The sequence below is a fragment of the Oncorhynchus mykiss genome, chromosome 10 (assembly GCF_057628025.1).
Source record: "Oncorhynchus mykiss isolate SJ-2025 chromosome 10, ASM5762802v1, whole genome shotgun sequence".
NCBI lineage: Eukaryota > Metazoa > Chordata > Actinopteri > Salmoniformes > Salmonidae > Oncorhynchus > Oncorhynchus mykiss.
Genome location: NC_143031.1, coordinates 80247638 through 80272644, shown reverse-complemented (window position 1 = coordinate 80272644; position 25007 = coordinate 80247638). Strand labels below are relative to the sequence as shown.

At 42.5% G+C, this 25007-nt stretch overlaps 10 non-coding genes across 10 annotated transcripts; all 10 read left to right on the top strand.

The window, feature by feature from the left end:
- The first annotated feature begins 165 nt into the window (after positions 1-165).
- trnai-aau (transfer RNA isoleucine (anticodon AAU)) lies at positions 166-239 on the top strand. The gene has a single exon. It is a non-coding gene; the product is annotated as a tRNA-Ile (tRNA).
- A 3733-nt stretch (positions 240-3972) lies between these two features.
- trnai-aau (transfer RNA isoleucine (anticodon AAU)) lies at positions 3973-4046 on the top strand. The gene has a single exon. It is a non-coding gene; the product is annotated as a tRNA-Ile (tRNA).
- A 3067-nt stretch (positions 4047-7113) lies between these two features.
- trnai-aau (transfer RNA isoleucine (anticodon AAU)) lies at positions 7114-7187 on the top strand. The gene has a single exon. It is a non-coding gene; the product is annotated as a tRNA-Ile (tRNA).
- A 1200-nt stretch (positions 7188-8387) lies between these two features.
- On the top strand, positions 8388-8461 carry trnai-aau (transfer RNA isoleucine (anticodon AAU)). The gene has a single exon. It is a non-coding gene; the product is annotated as a tRNA-Ile (tRNA).
- Positions 8462-10296: 1835 nt separating this feature from the next.
- trnai-aau (transfer RNA isoleucine (anticodon AAU)) lies at positions 10297-10370 on the top strand. Its single transcript has one exon. It is a non-coding gene; the product is annotated as a tRNA-Ile (tRNA).
- A 1478-nt stretch (positions 10371-11848) lies between these two features.
- Positions 11849-11922, top strand: trnai-aau (transfer RNA isoleucine (anticodon AAU)). Its single transcript has one exon. It is a non-coding gene; the product is annotated as a tRNA-Ile (tRNA).
- A 3138-nt stretch (positions 11923-15060) lies between these two features.
- trnai-aau (transfer RNA isoleucine (anticodon AAU)) lies at positions 15061-15134 on the top strand. The gene has a single exon. It is a non-coding gene; the product is annotated as a tRNA-Ile (tRNA).
- Positions 15135-16976: 1842 nt separating this feature from the next.
- Positions 16977-17050, top strand: trnai-aau (transfer RNA isoleucine (anticodon AAU)). Its single transcript has one exon. It is a non-coding gene; the product is annotated as a tRNA-Ile (tRNA).
- A 2419-nt stretch (positions 17051-19469) lies between these two features.
- Positions 19470-19543, top strand: trnai-aau (transfer RNA isoleucine (anticodon AAU)). Its single transcript has one exon. It is a non-coding gene; the product is annotated as a tRNA-Ile (tRNA).
- A 3168-nt stretch (positions 19544-22711) lies between these two features.
- trnai-aau (transfer RNA isoleucine (anticodon AAU)) lies at positions 22712-22785 on the top strand. The gene has a single exon. It is a non-coding gene; the product is annotated as a tRNA-Ile (tRNA).
- Positions 22786-25007: the final 2222 nt, after the last annotated feature.

Sequence of the window (25007 nt, the reverse complement as noted above, 5' to 3'; positions counted from 1 at the left end):
CTCTTTCTCCACTTTGTGAACAGAGCTCCGGGATCAGCTTGCTTAGGGGGCTCTTCTCCATGTTTATTTCTCAATAGGTGATGGGTTAGTTATGGAATATCTTGAGCTCTTATTTGGTACGGGGTAATTATTTCCACCTTTATACGTATATTGAGCATTATCTGAGGCCGGTTAGCTCAGTTGGTTAGAGCGTCGTGCTAATAACGCGAAGGTCGCGGGTTCGATACCCGTACTGGCCAGAAGTTTGTCTTTTTACTTTGATGTGTATGTCTACAGTGTCTCATAACTCTATTGATTGGGGTTTACAACTTGCATTTTAAATTAGTAGTATGAATTGTCGATTGTTCTGTTGTTGTGGAGTGACATTTAATTGTAGGAGTTTTCATTCGTTTTTTATTATACAAGGAACGAAGGAGGACAGGGACTTCATGGACTAAGAGACAGAGAGACAGAATGGTGAAGAAACAGATAGACGGGTCCATCAATCATTCGATTCATTCATTATTTACACACACACACACACACACTCCACCCCTTACTCTCTCTTTCTGTCTTTCTCCACTCCTTACTCTCTCTTTCTCCACTCCTTACGCTCTCTTTCTCCACTCCTTACTCTCTCTTTCTCCACTCCTTACTCTCTCTTTTTCCACTCCTTACTCTCTCTTTCTCCACTCCTTACTCTCTCTTTCTCCACTCCTTACTCTCTTTCTCCTCTCCTTACTCTCTCTTTCTCCACTCCTTACTCTCTCTTTCTCCACTCCTTACTCTCTCTTTCTCCACTCCTTACTCTCTCTTTCTCCTCTCCTTACTCTCTCTTTCTCCACTCCTTACTCTCTCTTTCTCCACTCCTTACTCTCTCTTTCTCCTCTCCTTACTCTCTCTTTCTCCTCTCCTTACTCTCTCTTTCTCCACTCCTTACTCTCTTTCTCCACTCCTTACTCTCTCTTTCTGTCTTTCTCCACTCCTTACTCTCTCTTTCTGTCTTTCTCCACTCCTTACTCTCTCTTTCTCCACTCCTTACTCTCTCTTTCTGTCTTTCTCCACTCCTTACTCTCTCTTTCTCCACTCCTTACTCTCTCTTTCTGTCTTTCTCCACTCCTTACTCTCTCTTTCTGTCTTTCTCCACTCCTTACTCTCTCTTTCTCCACTCCTTACTCTCTCTTTCTGTCTTTCTCCACTCCTTACTTTCTCTTTCTCCACTCCTTACTCTCTCTTTCTGTCTTTCTCCACTCCTTACTCTCTCTTTCTGTCTTTCTCCACTCCCTACTCTCTCTTTCTCCACTCCTTACTCTCTCTTTCTGTCTTTCTCCACTCCTTACTCTCTCTTTCTCCACTCTTTACTCTCTCTTTCTGTCTTTCTCCACTCCTTACTCTCTCTTTCTGTCTTTCTCCACTCCTTACTCTCTCTTTCTCCACTCCTTACTCTCTCTTTCTGTCTTTCTCCACTCCTTACTTTCTCTTTCTCCACTCCTTACTCTCTCTTTCTGTCTTTCTCCACTCCTTACTCTCTCTTTCTCCACTCCTTACTCTCTCTTTCTCCACTCCTTTCTCTCTCTTTCTGTCTTTCTCTACTCCTTACTCTCTCTTTCTCCACTCCTTACTCTGTCTTTCTGTCTTTCTCCACTCATTACTCTCTCTTTCTCTACTCCTTACTCTCTCTTTCTGTCTTTCTCTACTCCTTACTCCCTCTTTCTCCACTCCTTACTCTCTCTTTCTCCACTCCTTACTCTCTCTTTGTGTCTTTCTCCACTCCTTACTATCTTTCTCTGTCTTTCACTGTTTCTTTCTCTCTCTTTCTTTCTGTCTCTCTCTCAATTCAATTTCAATTCAAGGGGCTTTATTGGCATGGGAAACATATGTTAACATTGCCAAAGCAAGTGAGGTAGATAATATACACAAGGGAATTAAACAATTCAACTTTACAGTAAATATTACAGTCAAAGAAGTTCCAGGGAAAAGGAAGGATAGTATCATTGATCTTTAATAAGCTTTACGTATTGATCTCAAGAATTCGTGAGTTTAATTTTTGTTGAATTAGCACCCTTGTGTAGACCTAGCCCCGCCCACATCCGTTCCACGTATCGAAAGGGGTTGGAGGCGAAGGAAATACTAATATGTGCTACCAAATGCAACATACATTTCATAAATAGTCAAATAAAGTGTGTAAATAAGACGTATTAAACACGTCTGTAAAACCACAATGAGGACATATAGACCTACCGAGCAAGTTATCATTAATCATTGGGTACATCGTACGAAAAACATCAGAGTGATTTTAAATAGGAGCATAATTCACGTTCAAATTCACCACATAACATACACAGGCATTTCATCATTACGACCTTTAGGAAATAATGTCTGGAGGGTGAAAATCCCCAAACATTTCCTTTAACTCAGAGTATTATTTATATCACCTCCCCTGTCTGATATCTTAACTTTCTCTATGCCACAAAATCTAAAGGTAGAAATATCATGCTTCAGGTCATTAAAATGTACTGCGCCTGGATCATCCCTGTCGTTTCTTCTGGTTGAATTTTTATGTTCACTGATTCTCTGTTTGAGAGAGCGAGATGTTTTACCGAGATAGCAGAGACCACATGGACATATAATAATGTAGATAACATGGGTGGTGGAACACGTAATAATGTCATTTATTTGGGATCGTTTTCCTGTGTGTGGGTGGCAGAGATATTCACACTTTATCATGTTGTTGCACTGTGCGCCTCCTCTGCATTTATAGCTACCATGTGGAAGAGGGCGTAAAAGAGCCTGGCTGGTTTTCTTTTGTGATTGGCAGTTGGCATGGACCAATTTATCGCGTATATTGCGACCTCTTCTATACTCAATAAGTGGTGGATTTGTAAATTCAGCCGGAAAAAATGGGTCCGATGATAAAATGTGCCAGTGTTTCTTGAACGCATCTCCCACTTTTCGCGAGTTCAAAGTTTATGTCGTTGTGAACATTACGGAGTGTTCTTTAGCTTTAGCGGGTCTTTGTTTGTAGCAGTTCATCTCGTGTTTTTCCCAATGTCAAATTAAGACCTTCATCCACACACATCATTGTGTTGCTGTCCTGGAGCCCTGTGGGGTGTGTTTGTGAACAGAGATCCTGGACCAGCTTGCTTAGGGGACTTTTCTCCATGTTTATTTCTCAATAGGTGATGGATATGTTATAGAATGTCTTGAGCTCTTATTTGGTACGGTGTAGTTATTTCTACTTTTATCCGTAAATTAAGCATAATTTGAGGCCGGTTAGCTCAGTTGGTTAAACCTAACCCTAGCTCCTAAACCTAATTCTAACTTTAACCCTAAACCCCATATAAATAGCATTTGCTCTCGTGGGGACTAACACTCTGTAAACAGGAATGACAAGCTAAAGTTATCTAGATAGTCACAGAAATGTACGTTCAGCCTGTTCATTATTTCCGTCCGAGTTGACTTATCTTACGAAGTCAGCTTGGTTTAACATAGTTCCTTTCTTTTTTGACCTCGACATTGTTGCTGGATCGATACTTTCATAGTTAGCATGCTGTCTCTGCTAGCTAGGTTATGTCATCTGGAGTTGAAATAGGGCCCCAACAGCCCTCACTAATGTACAGGGTTCCAACAGCCCTCACTAATGTACAGAGCCACAACAGCCCTCACTAATGTACAGAGCCCCAACAGCCCTCACTAATGTACAGGGCCCCAACAGCCCTCACTAATGTACAGGGCCCCAACAGCCCTCACTAATGTACAGAGCCACAACAGCCCTCACTAATGTACAGAGCCCCAACAGCCCTCACTAATGTACAGGGTTCCCAACAGCCATAGTGTTGATCATTGACAGTGTAGAAGGGAGTCCTTGGAACTGAGCTGGATTTGTTTACGTTCTCTGCCCTCTATTGGTAGAACGTAGACATTGTAGATAAGCGACCACCTCCAGACCCATATATGGGTGTATCCCCGTTCCGTAGATTGATCATTATCTCAGGCCGGTTAGCTCAGTTGGTTAGAGCGTCGTGCTAATAACGCGAAGGTCGCGGGTTCGATACCCGTACTGGCCAGCAGGATTTTTTAAAATTTTACTATGAATGTCTACAGTGTCTCATAACTCTATTGATTGGGTTCTACCATATGCGTTTTAAATTAGTAGTATGAATTGTCGATTGTTATTGTGGAGTGATATTTTATTGTAGGAGTTCTTTTTTGTCATAGTAGGAGTTTTCATTCGTCTTTTATCATCCAAGGAAGGAAGGAGGACAGGGACTTCATGGACTAAGAGACAGAGAGACAGAATGGTGAAGAAACAGATATATGGGTCCATCAATCATTTGATTCATTCAATATTCACACACACACACACACACACACACACACACACACACACACACACCTAAATTTCCCCATGCTCACTTGGTCACACATTAACTAGAGAAGTACAGAGAGGTAAAGAGCCTGCAGACAGCTGCACCCTCTTTCTCCACTCCTTACTCTCTCTTTCTGTCATTCTCCACTCCTTACTCTCTCTTTCTCCACTCCTTACTCTCTCTTTCTGTCATTCTCCACTCCTTACTCTCTCTTTCTCCACTCCTTACTCTCTCTTTCTCCACTCCTTACTCTCTCTTTCTCTCTTTCTCCACTCCTTACTCTCTCTTTCTGTCTTTCTCCACTCCTTACTCTCTCTTTCTCCACTCCTTACTCTCTCTTTCTCCACTCCTTACTCTCTCTCTCCACTCCTTACTCTCTCTTTCTCCACTCCCTACTCTCTCTTTCTCCACTCCTTACTCTCTCTTTCTCCTCTCCTTACTCTCTCTTTCTCCACTCCTTACTCTCTTTCTCCACTCCTTACTCTCTCTTTCTCCACTCCTTACTCTCTCTTTCTCCACTCCTTACTCTCTCTTTCTCCTCTCCTTACTCTCTCTTTCCCCACTCCTTACTCTCTCTTTCTCCACTCCTTACTCTCTCTTTCTCCAATCCTTACTCTCTCTTTCTGTCATTCTCCACTCCTTACTCTCTCTTTCTCCACCCCTTACTCTCTCTTTCTGTCTTTCTCCACTCCTTACTCTCTCTTTCTCCTCTCCTTACTCTCTCTTTCCCCACTCCTTACTCTCTCTTTCTCCACTCCTTACTCTCTCTTTCTCCACTCCTTACTCTCGCTTTCTGTCTTTCTCCACTCCTTTCTCTCTCTTTCTGTCTTCCTCCACTCCTTACTCTCTCTTTCTGTCTTTCTCCACTCCTTACTCTCTCTTTCTGTCTTTCTCCACTCCTTACTCTCTCTTTCTCCACTCCTTACTCTCTCTTTCTGTCATTCTCCACTCCTTACTCTCTCTTTCTCCACCCCTTACTCTCTCTTTCTGTCTTTCTCCACTCCTTACTCTCTCTTTCTCCACTCCTTACTCTCTCTTTCTCCACTCCTTACTCTCTCTTTCTCCTCTCCTTACTCTCTCTTTCCCCACTCCTTACTCTCTCTTTCTCCACTCCTTACTCTCTCTTTCTCCACTCCTTACTCTCGCTTTCTGTCTTTCTCCACTCCTTTCTCTCTCTTTCTGTCTTTCTCCACTCCTTACTCTCTCTTTCTGTCTTTCTCCACTCATTACTCTCTCTTTCTCCACTCCTTACTCTCTCTTTCTGTCTTTCTCTACTCCTTACTCCCTCTTTCTCCACTCCTTACTCTCTCTTTCTCCACCCCTTACTCTCTCTTTCTCTCTTTCTCCACTCCTTACTCTCTCTTTTTGTCTTTCTCCACTCCTAACTCTCTCTCTCTGTCTTTCTCCACTCCTTACTCTCTCTTTCTGTCTTTCTATACTCCTTACTCTCTCTTTCTATACTCCTTACTCTCTCTTTCTGTCTTTCTCCACTCCTTACTCTCTCTTTCTCCACTCCTTACTCTCTCTTTCTCCACTCCTTACTCTCTCTTTCTGTCTTTCTCCACTCCTTACTCTCTCTTTCTCCACTCCTTACTCTCTCTTTCTGTCTTTCTCCACTCCTTACTCTCTCTTTCTCCACTCCTTACTCTCTCTTTCTCCACTCCTTACTCTCTCTTTGTCCTCTCCTTACTCTCTCTTTCCCCACTCCTTACTCTCTCTTTCTCCACTCCTTACTCTCTCTTTCTCCACTCCTTACTCTCGCTTTCTGTCTTTCTCCACTCCTTTCTCTCTCTTTCTGTCTTCCTCCACTCCTTACTCTCTCTTTCTGTCTTTCTCCACTCCTTACTCTCTCTTTCTGTCTTTCTCCACTCCTTACTCTCTCTTTCTCCACTCCTTACTCTCTCTTTCTGTCATTCTCCACTCCTTACTCTCTCTTTCTCCACCCCTTACTCTCTCTTTCTGTCTTTCTCCACTCCTTACTCTCTCTTTCTCCACTCCTTACTCTCTCTTTCTCCACTCCTTACTCTCTCTTTCTCCTCTCCTTACTCTCTCTTTCCCCACTCCTTACTCTCTCTTTCTCCACTCCTTACTCTCTCTTTCTCCACTCCTTACTCTCGCTTTCTGTCTTTCTCCACTCCTTTCTCTCTCTTTCTGTCTTTCTCCACTCCTTACTCTCTCTTTCTGTCTTTCTCCACTCATTACTCTCTCTTTCTCCACTCCTTACTCTCTCTTTCTGTCTTTCTCTACTCCTTACTCCCTCTTTCTCCACTCCTTACTCTCTCTTTCTCCACCCCTTACTCTCTCTTTCTCTCTTTCTCCACTCCTTACTCTCTCTTTTTGTCTTTCTCCACTCCTAACTCTCTCTCTCTGTCTTTCTCCACTCCTTACTCTCTCTTTCTGTCTTTCTATACTCCTTACTCTCTCTTTCTATACTCCTTACTCTCTCTTTCTGTCTTTCTCCACTCCTTACTCTCTCTTTCTCCACTCCTTACTCTCTCTTTCTCCACTCCTTACTCTCTCTTTCTGTCTTTCTCCACTCCTTACTCTCTCTTTCTCCACTCCTTACTCTCTCTTTCTGTCTTTCTCCACTCCTTACTCTCTCTTTCTCCACTTTGTGAACAGAGCTCCGGGATCAGCTTGCTTAGGGGGCTCTTCTCCATGTTTATTTCTCAATAGGTGATGGGTTAGTTATGGAATGTCTTGAGCTCTTATTTGGTACGGTGTAGTTATTTCTACTTTTATCCGTAACTTAAGCATTATCTGAGGCTGGTTAGCTCAGTTGGTTAGAGCGTCGTGCTAATAACGCGAAGGTCGCGGGTTCGATACCCGTACTGGCCAGCAGGATTTTTTAAAATTTTACTATGAATGTCTACAGTGTCTCATAACTCTATTGATTGGGTTCTACCATATGCGTTTTAAATTAGTAGTATGAATTGTCGATTGTTATTGTGGAGTGATATTTTATTGTAGGAGTTCTTTTTTGTCATAGTAGGAGTTTTCATTCGTCTTTTATCATCCAAGGAAGGAAGGAGGACAGGGACTTCATGGACTAAGAGACAGAGAGACAGAATGGTGAAGAAACAGATATATGGGTCCATCAATCATTTGATTCATTCAATATTCACACACACACACACACACACACACACACACACACACACACCTAAATTTCCCCATGCTCACTTGGTCACACATTAACTAGAGAAGTACAGAGAGGTAAAGAGCCTGCAGACAGCTGCACCCTCTTTCTCCACTCCTTACTCTCTCTTTCTGTCATTCTCCACTCCTTACTCTCTCTTTCTGTCATTCTCCACTCCTTACTCTCTCTTTCTGTCATTCTCCACTCCTTACTCTCTCTTTCTGTCATTCTCCACTCCTTACTCTCTCTTTCTCCACTCCTTACTCTCTCTTTCTGTCTTTCTCCACTCCTTACTCTCTCTTTCTCCACTCCTTACTCTCTCTTTCTCCACTCCTTACTCTCTCTTTCTCCACTCCTTACTCTCTCTTTCTCCACTCCCTACTCTCTCTTTCTCCACTCCTTACTCTCTCTTTCTCCTCTCCTTACTCTCTCTTTCTCCACTCCTTACTCTCTTTCTCCACTCCTTACTCTCTCTTTCTGTCTTTCTCCACTCCTTACTCTCTCTTTCTCCACTCCTTACTCTCTCTTTCTCCACTCCTTACTCTCTCTTTCTCCACTCCCTACTCTCTCTTTCTCCACTCCTTACTCTCTCTTTCTCCTCTCCTTACTCTCTCTTTCTCCACTCCTACTCTCTTTCTCCACTCCTTACTCTCTCTTTCTGTCTTTCTCCACTCCTTACTCTCTCTTTCTCCACTCCTTACTCTCTCTTTCTGTCTTTCTCCACTCCTTACTCTCTCTTTCTCCACTTTGTGAACAGAGCTCCGGGATCAGCTTGCTTAGGGGGCTCTTCTCCATGTTTATTTCTCAATAGGTGATGGGTTAGTTATGGAATATCTTGAGCTCTTATTTGGTACGGGGTAATTATTTCCACCTTTATACGTATATTGAGCATTATCTTAGGCCGGTTAGCTCAGTTGGTTAGAGCGTCGTGCTAATAACGCGAAGGTTGCGGGTTCGATACCCGTACTGGCCAGCAGGATTTTTTAAAATTTTACTATGAATGTCTACAGTGTCTCATAACTCTATTGATTGGGTTCTACCATATGCGTTTTAAATTAGTAGTATGAATTGTCGATTGTTATTGTGGAGTGATATTTTATTGTAGGAGTTCTTTTTTGTCATAGTAGGAGTTTTCATTCGTCTTTTATCATCCAAGGAAGGAAGGAGGACAGGGACTTCATGGACTAAGAGACAGAGAGACAGAATGGTGAAGAAACAGATATATGGGTCCATCAATCATTTGATTCATTCAATATTCACACACACACACACACACACACACACCTAAATTTCCCCATGCTCACTTGGTCACACATTAACTAGAGAAGTACAGAGAGGTAAAGAGCCTGCAGACAGCTGCACCCTCTTTCTCCACTCCTTACTCTCTCTTTCTGTCATTCTCCACTCCTTACTCTCTCTTTCTCCACTCCTTACTCTCTCTTTCTGTCATTCTCCACTCCTTACTCTCTCTTTCTCCACTCCTTACTCTCTCTTTCTCCACTCCTTACTCTCTCTTTCTCTCTTTCTCCACTCCTTACTCTCTCTTTCTGTCTTTCTCCACTCCTTACTCTCTCTTTCTCCACTCCTTACTCTCTCTTTCTCCACTCCTTACTCTCTCTTTCTCCACTCCCTACTCTCTCTTTCTCCACTCCTTACTCTCTCTTTCTCCTCTCCTTACTCTCTCTTTCTCCACTCCTTACTCTCTTTCTCCACTCCTTACTCTCTCTTTCTCCACTCCTTACTCTCTCTTTCTCCACTCCTTACTCTCTCTTTCTCCTCTCCTTACTCTCTCTTTCCCCACTCCTTACTCTCTCTTTCTCCACTCCTTACTCTCTCTTTCTCCACTCCTTACTCTCTCTTTCTGTCTTTCTCCACTCCTTTCTCTCTCTTTCTGTCTTTCTCCACTCCTTACTCTCTCTTTCTGTCTTTCTCCACTCCTTACTCTCTCTTTCTGTCTTTCTCCACTCCTTACTCTCTCTTTCTCCACTCCTTACTCTCTCTTTCTGTCATTCTCCACTCCTTACTCTCTCTTTCTCCACCCCTTACTCTCTCTTTCTGTCTTTCTCCACTCCTTACTCTCTCTTTCTCCACTCCTTACTCTCTCTTTCTCCACTCCTTACTCTCTCTTTCTCCTCTCCTTACTCTCTCTTTCCCCACTCCTTACTCTCTCTTTCTCCACTCCTTACTCTCTCTTTCTCCACTCCTCACTCTCTCTTTCTGTCTTTCTCCACTCCTTTCTCTCTCTTTCTGTCTTTCTCCACTCCTTACTCTCTCTTTCTGTCTTTCTCCACTCATTACTCTCTCTTTCTCCACTCCTTACTCTCTCTTTCTGTCTTTCTCTACTCCTTACTCCCTCTTTCTCCACTCCTTACTCTCTCTTTCTCTCTTTCTCCACTCCTTACTCTCTCTTTTTGTCTTTCTCCACTCCTTACTCTCTCTTTCTGTCTTTCTATACTCCTTACTCTCTCTTTCTCCACTCCTTACTCTCTCTTTCTGTCTTTCTCCACTCCTTACTCTCTCTTTCTCCACTCCGTACTCTCTCTTTCTCCACTCCTTACTCTCTCTTTCTGTCTTTCTCCACTCCTTACTCTCTCTTTCTCCACTCCTTACTCTCTCTTTCTGTCTTTCTCCACTCCTTACTCTCTCTTTCTCCACTTTGTGAACAGAGCTCCGGGATCAGCTTGCTTAGGGGGCTCTTCTCCATGTTTATTTCTCAATAGGTGATGGGTTAGTTATGGAATATCTTGAGCTCTTATTTGGTACGGGGTAATTATTTCCACCTTTATACGTATATTGAGCATTATCTGAGGCCGGTTAGCTCAGTTGGTTAGAGCGTCGTGCTAATAACGCGAAGGTCGCGGGTTCGATACCCGTACTGGCCAGAAGTTTGTCTTTTTACTTTGATGTGTATGTCTACAGTGTCTCATAACTCTATTGATTGGGGTTTACAACTTGCATTTTAAATTAGTAGTATGAATTGTCGATTGTTCTGTTGTTGTGGAGTGACATTTAATTGTAGGAGTTTTCATTCGTTTTTTATTATACAAGGAACGAAGGAGGACAGGGACTTCATGGACTAAGAGACAGAGAGACAGAATGGTGAAGAAACAGATAGACGGGTCCATCAATCATTCGATTCATTCATTATTTACACACACACACACACACTCCACCCCTTACTCTCTCTTTCTGTCTTTCTCCACTCCTTACTCTCTCTTTCTCCACTCCTTACACTCTCTTTCTCCACTCCTTACTCTCTCTTTCTCCACTCCTTACTCTCTCTTTCTCCACTCCTTACTCTCTCTTTCTCCACTCCTTACTCTCTCTTTCTCCACTCCTTACTCTCTCTTTCTCCACTCCTTACTCTCTTTCTCCTCTCCTTACTCTCTCTTTCTCCACTCCTTACTCTCTCTTTCTCCACTCCTTACTCTCTCTTTCTCCACTCCTTACTCTCTCTTTCTCCTCTCCTTACTCTCTCTTTCTCCACTCCTTACTCTCTCTTTCTCCACTCCTTACTCTCTCTTTCTGTCTTTCTCCACTCCTTACTCTCTCTTTCTGTCTTTCTCCACTCCTTACTCTCTCTTTCTCCACTCCTTACTCTCTCTTTCTCCACTCCTTACTCTCTCTTTCTGTCTTTCTCTACTCCTTACTCTCTCTTTCTCCACTCCTTACTCTCTCTTTCTGTCTTTCTCCACTCCTTACTTTCTCTTTCTCCACTCCTTACTCTCTCTTTCTGTCTTTCTCCACTCCTTACTCTCTCTTTCTCCACTCCTTACTCTCTCTTTCTCCTCTCCTTACTCTCTCTTTCTGTCTTTCTCTACTCCTTACTCTCTCTTTCTCCACTCCTTACTCTGTCTTTCTGTCTTTCTCCACTCATTACTCTCTCTTTCTCCACTCCTTACTCTCTCTTTCTGTCTTTCTCTACTCCTTACTCCCTCTTTCTCCACTCCTTACTCTCTCTTTTTGTCTTTCTCCACTCCTTACTCTCTCTTTCTGTCTTTCTATACTCCTTACTCTCTCTTTCTCCACTCCTTACTCTCTCTTTCTGTCTTTCTCCACTCCTTACTCTCTCTTTCTCCACTCCTTACTCTCTCTTTCTCCACTCCTTACTCTCTCTTTCTGTCTTTCTCCACTCCTTACTCTCTCTTTATCCACTCCTTACTCTCTCTTTCTGTCTTTCTCCACTCCTTACTCTCTCTTTCTCCACTTTGTGAACAGAGCTCCGGGATCAGCTTGCTTAGGGGGCTCTTCTCCATGTTTATTTCTCAATAGGTGATGGGTTAGTTATGGAATATCTTGAGCTCTTATTTGGTACGGGGTAATTATTTCCACCTTTATACGTATATTGAGCATTATCTGAGGCCGGTTAGCTCAGTTGGTTAGAGCGTCGTGCTAATAACGCGAAGGTCGCGGGTTCGATACCCGTACTGGCCAGAAGTTTGTCTTTTTACTTTGATGTGTATGTCTACAGTGTCTCATAACTCTATTGATTGGGGTTTACAACTTGCATTTTAAATTAGTAGTATGAATTGTCGATTGTTCTGTTGTTTTGGAGTGACATTTAATTGTAGGAGTTTTCATTCGTTTTTTATTATACAAGGAACGAAGGAGGACAGGGACTTCATGGACTAAGAGACAGAGAGACAGAATGGTGAAGAAACAGATAGACGGGTCCATCAATCATTCGATTCATTCATTATTTACACACACACACACACACACTCCACCCCTTACTCTCTCTTTCTGTCTTTCTCCACTCCTTACTCTCTCTTTCTCCACTCCTTACTCTCTCTTTCTCCACTCCTTACTCTCTCTTTCTCCACTCCTTACTCTCTCTTTCTCCACTCCTTACTCTCTCTTTCTCCACTCCTTACTCTCTCTTTCTCCTCTCCTTACTCTCTCTTTCTCCACTCCTTACTCTCTCTTTCTCCACTCCTTACTCTCTCTTTCTCCTCTCCTTACTCTCTCTTTCTCCACTCCTTACTCTCTCTTTCTCCACTCCTTACTCTCTCTTTCTCCACTCCTTACTCTCTCTTTCTCCTCTCCTTACTCTCTCTTTCTCCACTCCTTACTCTCTCTTTCTCCACTCCTTACTCTCTCTTTCTGTCTTTCTCCACTCCTTACTCTCTCTTTCTGTCTTTCTCCACTCCTTACTCTCTCTTTCTCCACTCCTTACTCTCTCTTTCTCCACTCCTTACTCTCTCTTTCTGTCTTTCTCTACTCCTTACTCTCTCTTTCTCCACTCCTTACTCTCTCTTTCTGTCTTTCTCCACTCCTTACTTTCTCCTTCTCCACTCCTTACTCTCTCTTTCTGTCTTTCTCCACTCCTTACTCTCTCTTTCTCCACTCCTTACTCTCTCTTTCTCCTCTCCTTACTCTCTCTTTCTGTCTTTCTCTACTCCTTACTCTCTCTTTCTCCACTCCTTACTCTGTCTTTCTGTCTTTCTCCACTCATTACTCTCTCTTTCTCCACTCCTTACTCTCTCTTTCTCCACTCCTTACTCTCTCTTTCTGTCTTTCTCCACTCCTTACTCTCTCTTTCTGTCTTTCTCCACTCCTTACTCTCTCTTTCTCCACTCCTTACTCTCTCTTTCTCCACTCCTTACTCTCTCTTTCTGTCTTTCTCTACTCCTTACTCTCTCTTTCTCCACTCCTTACTCTCTCTTTCTGTCTTTCTCCACTCCTTACTTTCTCTTTCTCCACTCCTTACTCTCTCTTTCTGTCTTTCTCCACTCCTTACTCTCTCTTTCTCCACTCCTTACTCTCTCTTTCTCCTCTCCTTACTCTCTCTTTCTGTCTTTCTCTACTCCTTACTCTCTCTTTCTCCACTCCTTACTCTGTCTTTCTGTCTTTCTCCACTCATTACTCTCTCTTTCTCCACTCCTTACTCTCTCTTTCGGTCTTTCTCTACTCCTTACTCCCTCTTTCTCCACTCCTTACTCTATCTTTCTCCACTCCTTACTCTCTCTTTCTGTCTTTCTCCACTCCTTACTCTCTCTTTCTGTCTTTCTCCACTCCTTACTCTCTCTTTCTGTCATTCTCCACTCCTTACTCTCTCTTTCTGTCTTTCTCCACTCCTTACTATCTTTCTCTGTCTTTCACTGTTTCTTTCTCTCTCTTTCTTTCTGTCTCTCTCTCAATTCAATTTCAATTCAAGGGGCTTTATTGGCATGGGAAACATATGTTAACATTGCCAAAGCCAGTGAGGTAGATAATATACAAAAGGGAATTAAACAATTCAACTTTACAGTAAATATTACAGTCAAAGAAGTTCCAGGGAAAAGGAAGGATAGTATCATTGATCTTTAATAAGCTTTACTTATCGATCTCATGGCTTTCGTGAGTTTTTAAAAATTTAAATTAACACCCTTGTGTAGACCTAGCCCCGCCCACATCCGTTCCACGCATCGACAGGGGTTGGAGGCGAAGGAAATACTAATACGTGCTACCAAATACAACATACATTTCGTAAATATTCAAATAAAGTGTGTAAATAAGACGTCAGACGTACACATCTGTAAAACCACAATGAGGACATATAGACCTACCGAGCAAGTCTTCATTAATCATTGGGTACATCGTACGAAAAACATCAGTGATCTTAAATAGGAGCATAATTCACGTTCAAATTCACGACATAACATACACAGGCATTTCATCATTACGACCTTTAGGAAATAATGTCTGGAGGGTGAAAATCCCCAAACATTCCCTTTAACTCAGAGTATTATTTATATCACCTCCCCTGTCTGATATCTTAACTTTCTCTATGCCACAAAATCTAAAGGTAGAAATATCATGCTTCAGGTCATTGAAATGTACTGCGCCTGGATAATCCCTGTCGTTTCTTCTGGTTGAATTTTTATGTTCACTGATTCTCTGTTTGAGAGAGCGAGATGTTTTACCGAGATAGCAGAGACCACATGGACATATAATAATGTAGATAACATGGGTGGTGGAACACGTAATAATGTCATTTATTTGGGATCGTTTTCCTGTGTGTGGGGTGGCAGAGATATTCACACTTCATCATGTTGTTGCACTGTGCGCCTCCTCTGCATTTATAGCTACCATGTGGAAGAGGGCGTAAAAGAGCCTGGCTGGTTTTCTTTTGTGATTGGCAGTTGGCATGGACCAATTTATCGCGTATATTGCAACTTCTTCTATACACAATAAGTGGTGGATTTGTAAATTCAGCCGGAAAAATGGGTCCGATGATAAAATGTGCCAGTGTTTCTTGAACGCATCTCCCACTTTTCGCGAGTTCAAAGTTTATGTCGTTGTGAACATTACGGAGTGTTCTTTAGCTTTAGCGGGTCTTTGTTTGTAGCAGTTAATCTCGTGTTTTTCCCAATGTCAAATTAAGAGCTTCATCCACACACAGAATTGTGTTGCTGTCCTGGTGCCCTGTGGGGTGTGTTTGTGAACACAGATCCTGGACCAGCTTGCTTAGGGGACTTTTCTCCATGTTTATTTCTCAATAGGTGATGGATTTGTTATAGAATGTCTTGAGCTCTTATTTGGTACGGTGTAGTTATTTCTACTTTTATCCGTAAATTACGCATTATCTGAGGCCGGTTCGCTCAGTTGGTTAGAGCGTCGTGCTAATAACGCGAAGATCGCGGGTTCGATACCCGTACTGGCCAGCAGGATTTTTTTAAATTTTACTATGAATGTCTACAGTGTCTCATAACTCTATTGATTGGGTTCTACCATATGCGTTTTAAATTAGTAGTATGAATTGTCGATTGTTATTGTGGAGTGATATTTTATTGTAGGAGTTCTTTTTTGTCATAGTAGGAGTTTTCATTCGTCTTTTATCATCCAAGGAAGGAAGGAGGACAGGGACTTCATAGACTAAGAGACAGAGAGACAGAATGGTGAAGAAACAGATATATGGGTCCATCAATCATTTGATTCATTCAATATTCACACACACACACACACACACACACACACACACACACACACACACACACACACACCTAAATTTCCCCATGCTCACTTGGTCACACATTAACTAGAGAAGTACAGAGAGGTAAAGAGCCTGCAGACAGCTGCACCCTCTTTCTCCACTCCTTACTCTCTCTTTCTGTCATTCTCCACTCCTTACTCTCTCTTTCTCCACTCCTTACTCTCTCTTTCTGTCATTCTCCACTCCTTACTCTCTCTTTCTCCACTCCTTACTCTCTCTTTCTCCACTCCTTACTCCCTCTTTCTCTCTTTCTCCACTCCTTACTCTCTCTTTCTGTCTTTCTCCACTCCTTACTCTCTCTTTCTCCACTCCTTACTCTCTCTTTCTCCACTCCCTACTCTCTCTTTCTCCTCTCCTTACTCTCTCTTTCTCCACTCCTTACTCTCTTTCTCCACTCCTTACTCTCTCTTTCTCCACTCCTTACTCTCTCTTTCTCCACTCCTTACTCTCTCTTTCTCCTCTCCTTACTCTCTCTTTCCCCACTCCTTACTCTCTCTTTGTCCACTCCTTACTCTCTCTTTCTCCACTCCTTACTCTCTCTTTCTGTCTTTCTCCACTCCTTTCTCTCTCTTTCTGTCTTTCTCCACTCCTTACTCTCTCTTTCTGTCTTTCTCCACTCCTTACTCTCTCTTTCTGTCTTTCTCCACTCCTTACTCTCTCTTTCTCCACTCCTTACTCTCTCTTTCTGTCATTCTCCACTCCTTACTCTCTCTTTCTCCACCCCTTACTCTCTCTTTCTGTCTTTCTCCACTCCTTACTCTCTCTTTCTCCACTCCTTACTCTCTCTTTCTCCACTCCTTACTCTCTCTTTCTCCTCTCCTTACTCTCTGTTTTCCCTCTCCTTACTCTCTCTTTCTCCACTCCTTACTCTCTCTTTCTCCACTCCTTACTCTCTCTTTCTGTCTTTCTCCACTCCTTTCTCTCTCTTTCTGTCTTTCTCCACTCCTTACTCTCTCTTTCTGTCTTTCTCCACTCATTACTCTCTCTTTCTCCACTCCTTACTCTCTCTTTCTGTCTTTCTCTACTCCTTACTCCCTCTTTCTCCACTCCTTACTCTCTCTTTCTCCACCCCTTACTCTCTCTTTCTCTCTTTCTCCACTCCTTACTCTCTCTTTTTGTTTTTTCTCCACTCCTTACTCTCTCTTTCTGTCTTTCTATACTCCTTACTCTCTCTTTCTCCACTCCTTACTCTCTCTTTCTGTCTTTCTCCACTCCTTACTCTCTCTTTCTCCACTCCTTACTCTCTCTTTCTCCACTCCTTACTCTCTCTTTCTGTCTTTCTCCACTCCTTACTCTCTCTTTCTCCACTCCTTACTCTGTCTTTCTGTCTTTCTCCACTCCTTACTCTCTCTTTCTCCACTTTGTGAACAGAGCTCCGGGATCAGCTTGCTTAGGGGGCTCTTCTCCATGTTTATTTCTCAATAGGTGATGGGTTAGTTATGGAATATCTTGAGCTCTTATTTGGTACGGGGTAGTTATTTCCACCTTTATACGTATATTGAGCATTATCTGAGGCCGGTTAGCTCAGTTGGTTAGAGCGTCGTGCTAATAACGCGAAGGTCGCGGGTTCGATACCCGTACTGGCCAGAAGTTTGTCTTTTTACTTTAATGTGTATGTCTATAGTGTCTCATAACTCTATTGATTGGGGTTTACAACTTGCATTTTAAATTAGTAGTATGAATTGTTGATTGTTCTGTTGTTGTGGAGTGACATTTAATTGTAGGAGTTTTCATTCGTTTTTTATTATACAAGGAAGGAAGGAGAACAGGGACTTCTTGGACTAAGAGACAGAGAGACAGAATGGTGAAGAAACAGATAGACGGGTCCATCAATCATTCGATTCATTCATTATTTACACACACACACACACACACTCCACCCCTTACTCTCTCTTTCTGTCTTTCTCCACTCCTTACTCTCTCTTTCTCAGCTCCTTACTCTCTCTTTCTCCACTCCTTACTCTCTCTTTCTCCACTCCTTACTCTCTCTTTCTCCACTCCTTACTCTCTCTTTCTCCACTCCTTACTCTCTCTTTCTCCACTCCTTACTCTCTTTCTCCTCTCCTTACTCTCTCTTTCTCCACTCCTTACTCTCTCTTTCTCCACTCCTTACTCTCTCTTTCTCCACTCCTTACTCTCTCTTTCTCCTCTCCTTACTCTCTCTTTCTCCACTCCTTACTCTCTCTTTCTCCACTCCTTACTCTCTCTTTCTGTCTTTCTCCACTCCTTACTCTCTCTTTCTGTCTTTCTCCACTCCTTACTCTCTCTTTCTCCACTCCTTACTCTCTCTTTCTCCACTTCTTACTCTCTCTTTCTGTCTTTCTCTACTCCTTACTCTCTCTTTCTCCACTCCTTACTCTCTCTTTCTGTCTTTCTCCACTCCTTACTTTCTCTTTCTCCACTCCTTACTCTCTCTTTCTGTCTTTCTCCACTCCTTACTCTCTCTTTCTCCACTCCTTACTCTCTCTTTCTCCTCTCCTTACTCTCTCTTTCTGTCTTTCTCTACTCCTTACTCCCTCACGCCCTGTGGGGTGTGTTTGTGAACAGAGATCCTGGACCAGCTTGCTTAGGGGACTTTTCTCCATGTTTATTTCTCAATAGGTGATGGATTTGTTATAGAATGTCTTGAGCTCTTATTTGGTACGGTGTAGTTATTTCTACTTTTATCCGTAAATTAAGCATTATCTGAGGCCGGTTAGCTCATTTGGTTAGAGCGTCGTGCTAATAACGCGAAGGTTTTTGGTTCAATACCCGAAATGGCCAGCTTGATTTTTTAAAATTTTACTATGAATGTCTACAGTGTCTCATAACTCTATTGATTGGGTTCTACCATATGCGTTTTAAATTAGTAGTATGAATTGTCGATTGTTATTGTGGAGTGATATTTTATTGTAGGAGTTCTTTTTTGTCATAGTAGGAGTTTTCATTCGTCTTTTATCATCCAAGGAAGGAAGGAGGACAGGGACTTCATGGACTAAGAGACAGAGAGACAGAATGGTGAAGAAACAGATATATGGGTCCATCAATCATTTGATTCATTCAATATTCACACACACACACACACACACACACACACACACACACACACCTAAATTTCCCCATGCTCACTTGGTCACACATTAACTAGAGAAGTACAGAGGTAAAGAGCCTGCAGACAGCTGCACCCTCTTTCTCCACTCCTTACTCTCTCTTTCTGTCATTCTCCACTCCTTACTCTCTCTTTCTCCACTCCTTACTCTCTCTTTCTGTCATTCTCCACTCCTTACTCTCTCTTTCTGTCTTTCTCTACTCCTTACTCTCTCTTTCTCCACTCCTTACTCTCTCTTTCTGTCTTTCTCCACTCCTTACTTTCTCTTTCTCCACTCCTTACTCTCTCTTTCTGTCTTTCTCCACTCCTTACTCTCTCTTTCTCCACTCCTTACTCTCTCTTTCTCCTCTCCTTACTCTCTCTTTCTGTCTTTCTCTACTCCTTACTCTCTCTTTCTCCACTCCTTACTCTGTCTTTCTGTCTTTCTCCACTCATTAGTCTCTCTTTCTCCACTCCTTACTCTCTCTTTCTGTCTTTCTCTACTCCTTACTCCCTCTTTCTCCACTCCTTACTCTCTCTTTTTGTCTTTCTCCACTCCTTACTCTCTCTTTCTGTCTTTCTATACTCCTTACTCTCTCTTTCTCCACTCCTTACTCTCTCTTTCTGTCTTTCTCCACTCCTTACTCTCTCTTTCTCCACTCCTTACTCTCTCTTTCTCCACTCCTTACTCTCTCTTTCTGTCTTTCTCCACTCCTTACTCTCTCTTTATCCACTCCTTACTCTCTCTTTCTGTCTTTCTCCACTCCTTACTCTCTCTTTCTCCACTTTGTGAACAGAGCTCCGGGATCAGCTTGCTTAGGGGGCTCTTCTCCATGTTTATTTCTCAATAGGTGATGGGTTAGTTATGGAATATCTTGAGCTCTTATTTGGTACGGGGTAATTATTTCCACCTTTATACGTATATTGAGCATTATCTGAGGCCGGTTAGCTCAGTTGGTTAGAGCGTCGTGCTAATAACGCGAAGGTCGCGGGTTCGATACCCGTACTGGCCAGAAGTTTGTCTTTTTACTTTGATGTGTATGTCTACAGTGTCTCATAACTCTATTGATTGGGGTTTACAACTTGCATTTTAAATTAGTAGTATGAATTGTCGATTGTTCTGTTGTTTTGGAGTGACATTTAATTGTAGGAGTTTTCATTCGTTTTTTATTATACAAGGAACGAAGGAGGACAGGGACTTCATGGACTAAGAGACAGAGAGACAGAATGGTGAAGAAACAGATAGACGGGTCCATCAATCATTCGATTCATTCATTATTTACACACACACACACACACACTCCACCCCTTACTCTCTCTTTCTGTCTTTCTCCACTCCTTACTCTCTCTTTCTCCACTCCTTACTCTCTCTTTCTCCACTCCTTACTCTCTCTTTCTCCACTCCTTACTCTCTCTTTCTCCACTCCTTACTCTCTCTTTCTCCACTCCTTACTCTCTCTTTCTCCTCTCCTTACTCTCTCTTTCTCCACTCCTTACTCTCTCTTTCTCCACTCCTTACTCTCTCTTTCTCCTCTCCTTACTCTCTCTTTCTCCACTCCTTACTCTCTCTTTCTCCACTCCTTACTCTCTCTTTCTCCACTCCTTACTCTCTCTTTCTCCTCTCCTTACTCTCTCTTTCTCCACTCCTTACTCTCTCTTTCTCCACTCCTTACTCTCTCTTTCTGTCTTTCTCCACTCCTTACTCTCTCTTTCTGTCTTTCTCCACTCCTTACTCTCTCTTTCTCCACTCCTTACTCTCTCTTTCTCCACTCCTTACTCTCTCTTTCTGTCTTTCTCTACTCCTTACTCTCTCTTTCTCCACTCCTTACTCTCTCTTTCTGTCTTTCTCCACTCCTTACTTTCTCCTTCTCCACTCCTTACTCTCTCTTTCTGTCTTTCTCCACTCCTTACTCTCTCTTTCTCCACTCCTTACTCTCTCTTTCTCCTCTCCTTACTCTCTCTTTCTGTCTTTCTCTACTCCTTACTCTCTCTTTCTCCACTCCTTACTCTGTCTTTCTGTCTTTCTCCACTCATTACTCTCTCTTTCTCCACTCCTTACTCTCTCTTTCTCCACTCCTTACTCTCTCTTTCTGTCTTTCTCCACTCCTTACTCTCTCTTTCTGTCTTTCTCCACTCCTTACTCTCTCTTTCTCCACTCCTTACTCTCTCTTTCTCCACTCCTTACTCTCTCTTTCTGTCTTTCTCTACTCCTTACTCTCTCTTTCTCCACTCCTTACTCTCTCTTTCTGTCTTTCTCCACTCCTTACTTTCTCTTTCTCCACTCCTTACTCTCTCTTTCTGTCTTTCTCCACTCCTTACTCTCTCTTTCTCCACTCCTTACTCTCTCTTTCTCCTCTCCTTACTCTCTCTTTCTGTCTTTCTCTACTCCTTACTCTCTCTTTCTCCACTCCTTACTCTGTCTTTCTGTCTTTCTCCACTCATTACTCTCTCTTTCTCCACTCCTTACTCTCTCTTTCGGTCTTTCTCTACTCCTTACTCCCTCTTTCTCCACTCCTTACTCTATCTTTCTCCACTCCTTACTCTCTCTTTCTGTCTTTCTCCACTCCTTACTCTCTCTTTCTGTCTTTCTCCACTCCTTACTCTCTCTTTCTGTCTTTCTCCACTCCTTACTCTCTCTTTCTGTCATTCTCCACTCCTTACTCTCTCTTTCTGTCTTTCTCCACTCCTTACTATCTTTCTCTGTCTTTCACTGTTTCTTTCTCTCTCTTTCTTTCTGTCTCTCTCTCAATTCAATTTCAATTCAAGGGGCTTTATTGGCATGGGAAACATATGTTAACATTGCCAAAGCCAGTGAGGTAGATAATATACAAAAGGGAATTAAACAATTCAACTTTACAGTAAATATTACAGTCAAAGAAGTTCCAGGGAAAAGGAAGGATAGTATCATTGATCTTTAATAAGCTTTACTTATCGATCTCATGGCTTTCGTGAGTTTTTAAAAATTTAAATTAACACCCTTGTGTAGACCTAGCCCCGCCCACATCCGTTCCACGCATCGACAGGGGTTGGAGGCGAAGGAAATACTAATACGTGCTACCAAATACAACATACATTTCGTAAATATTCAAATAAAGTGTGTAAATAAGACGTCAGACGTACACATCTGTAAAACCACAATGAGGACATATAGACCTACCGAGCAAGTCTTCATTAATCATTGGGTACATCGTACGAAAAACATCAGTGATCTTAAATAGGAGCATAATTCACGTTCAAATTCACGACATAACATACACAGGCATTTCATCATTACGACCTTTAGGAAATAATGTCTGGAGGGTGAAAATCCCCAAACATTCCCTTTAACTCAGAGTATTATTTATATCACCTCCCCTGTCTGATATCTTAACTTTCTCTATGCCACAAAATCTAAAGGTAGAAATATCATGCTTCAGGTCATTGAAATGTACTGCGCCTGGATAATCCCTGTCGTTTCTTCTGGTTGAATTTTTATGTTCACTGATTCTCTGTTTGAGAGAGCGAGATGTTTTACCGAGATAGCAGAGACCACATGGACATATAATAATGTAGATAACATGGGTGGTGGAACACGTAATAATGTCATTTATTTGGGATCGTTTTCCTGTGTGTGGGGTGGCAGAGATATTCACACTTCATCATGTTGTTGCACTGTGCGCCTCCTCTGCATTTATAGCTACCATGTGGAAGAGGGCGTAAAAGAGCCTGGCTGGTTTTCTTTTGTGATTGGCAGTTGGCATGGACCAATTTATCGCGTATATTGCAACTTCTTCTATACACAATAAGTGGTGGATTTGTAAATTCAGCCGGAAAAATGGGTCCGATGATAAAATGTGCCAGTGTTTCTTGAACGCATCTCCCACTTTTCGCGAGTTCAAAGTTTATGTCGTTGTGAACATTACGGAGTGTTCTTTAGCTTTAGCGGGTCTTTGTTTGTAGCAGTTAATCTCGTGTTTTTCCCAATGTCAAATTAAGAGCTTCATCCACACACAGAATTGTGTTGCTGTCCTGGAGCCCTGTGGGGTGTGTTTGTGAACACAGATCCTGGACCAGCTTGCTTAGGGGACTTTTCTCCATGTTTATTTCTCAATAGGTGATGGATTTGTTATAGAATGTCTTGAGCTCTTATTTGGTACGGTGTAGTTATTTCTACTTTTATCCGTAAATTACGCATTATCTGAGGCCGGTTCGCTCAGTTGGTTAGAGCGTCGTGCTAATAACGCGAAGATCGCGGGTTCGATACCCGTACTGGCCAGCAGGATTTTTTAAAATTTTACTATGAATGTCTACAGTGTCTCATAACTCTATTGATTGGGTTCTACCATATGCGTTTTAAATTAGTAGTATGAATTGTCGATTGTTATTGTGGAGTGATATTTTATTGTAGGAGTTCTTTTTTGTCATAGTAGGAGTTTTCATTCGTCTTTTATCATCCAAGGAAGGAAGGAGGACAGGGACTTCATAGACTAAGAGACAGAGAGACAGAATGGTGAAGAAACAGATATATGGGTCCATCAATCATTTGATTCATTCAATATTCACACACACACACACACACACACACACACACACACACACACACACACACACACACACACACCTAAATTTCCCCATGCTCACTTGGTCACACATTAACTAGAGAAGTACAGAGAGGTAAAGAGCCTGCAGACAGCTGCACCCTCTTTCTCCACTCCTTACTCTCTCTTTCTGTCATTCTCCACTCCTTACTCTCTCTTTCTCCACTCCTTACTCTCTCTTTCTGTCATTCTCCACTCCTTACTCTCTCTTTCTCCACTCCTTACTCTCTCTTTCTCCACTCCTTACTCCCTCTTTCTATCTTTCTCCACTCCTTACTCTCTCTTTCTGTCTTTCTCCACTCCTTACTCTCTCTTTCTCCACTCCTTACTCTCTCTTTCTCCACTCCCTACTCTCTCTTTCTCCTCTCCTTACTCTCTCTTTCTCCACTCCTTACTCTCTTTCTCCACTCCTTACTCTCTCTTTCTCCACTCCTTACTCTCTCTTTCTCCACTCCTTACTCTCTCTTTCTCCTCTCCTTACTCTCTCTTTCCCCACTCCTTACTCTCTCTTTGTCCACTCCTTACTCTCTCTTTCTCCACTCCTTACTCTCTCTTTCTGTCATTCTCCACTCCTTACTCTCTCTTTCTCCACTCCTTACTCTCTCTTTCTCCACTCCTTACTCCCTCTTTCTATCTTTCTCCACTCCTTACTCTCTCTTTCTGTCTTTCTCCACTCCTTACTCTCTCTTTCTCCACTCCTTACTCTCTCTTTCTCCACTCCCTACTCTCTCTTTCTCCTCTCCTTACTCTCTCTTTCTCCACTCCTTACTCTCTTTCTCCACTCCTTACTCTCTCTTTCTCCACTCCTTACTCTCTCTTTCTCCACTCCTTACTCTCTCTTTCTCCTCTCCTTACTCTCTCTTTCCCCACTCCTTACTCTCTCTTTGTCCACTCCTTACTCTCTCTTTCTCCACTCCTTACTCTCTCTTTCTGTCTTTCTCCACTCCTTTCTCTCTCTTTCTGTCTTTCTCCACTCCTTACTCTCTCTTTCTGTCTTTCTCCACTCCTTACTCTCTCTTTCTGTCTTTCTCCACTCCTTACTCTCTCTTTCTCCACTCCTTACTCTCTCTTTCTGTCATTCTCCACTCCTTACTCTCTCTTTCTCCACCCCTTACTCTCTCTTTCTGTCTTTCTCCACTCCTTACTCTCTCTTTCTCCACTCCTTACTCTCTCTTTCTCCACTCCTTACTCTCTCTTTCTCCTCTCCTTACTCTCTGTTTTCCCTCTCCTTACTCTCTCTTTCTCCACTCCTTACTCTCTCTTTCTCCACTCCTTACTCTCTCTTTCTGTCTTTCTCCACTCCTTTCTCTCTCTTTCTGTCTTTCTCCACTCCTTACTCTCTCTTTCTGTCTTTCTCCACTCATTACTCTCTCTTTCTCCACTCCTTACTCTCTCTTTCTGTCTTTCTCTACTCCTTACTCCCTCTTTCTCCACTCCTTACTCTCTCTTTCTCCACCCCTTACTCTCTCTTTCTCTCTTTCTCCACTCCTTACTCTCTCTTTTTGTTTTTTCTCCACTCCTTACTCTCTCTTTCTGTCTTTCTATACTCCTTACTCTCTCTTTCTCCACTCCTTACTCTCTCTTTCTGTCTTTCTCCACTCCTTACTCTCTCTTTCTCCACTCCTTACTCTCTCTTTCTCCACTCCTTACTCTCTCTTTCTGTCTTTCTCCACTCCTTACTCTCTCTTTCTCCACTCCTTACTCTGTCTTTCTGTCTTTCTCCACTCCTTACTCTCTCTTTCTCCACTTTGTGAACAGAGCTCCGGGATCAGCTTGCTTAGGGGGCTCTTCTCCATGTTTATTTCTCAATAGGTGATGGGTTAGTTATGGAATATCTTGAGCTCTTATTTGGTACGGGGTAGTTATTTCTACCTTTATACGTATATTGAGCATTATCTGA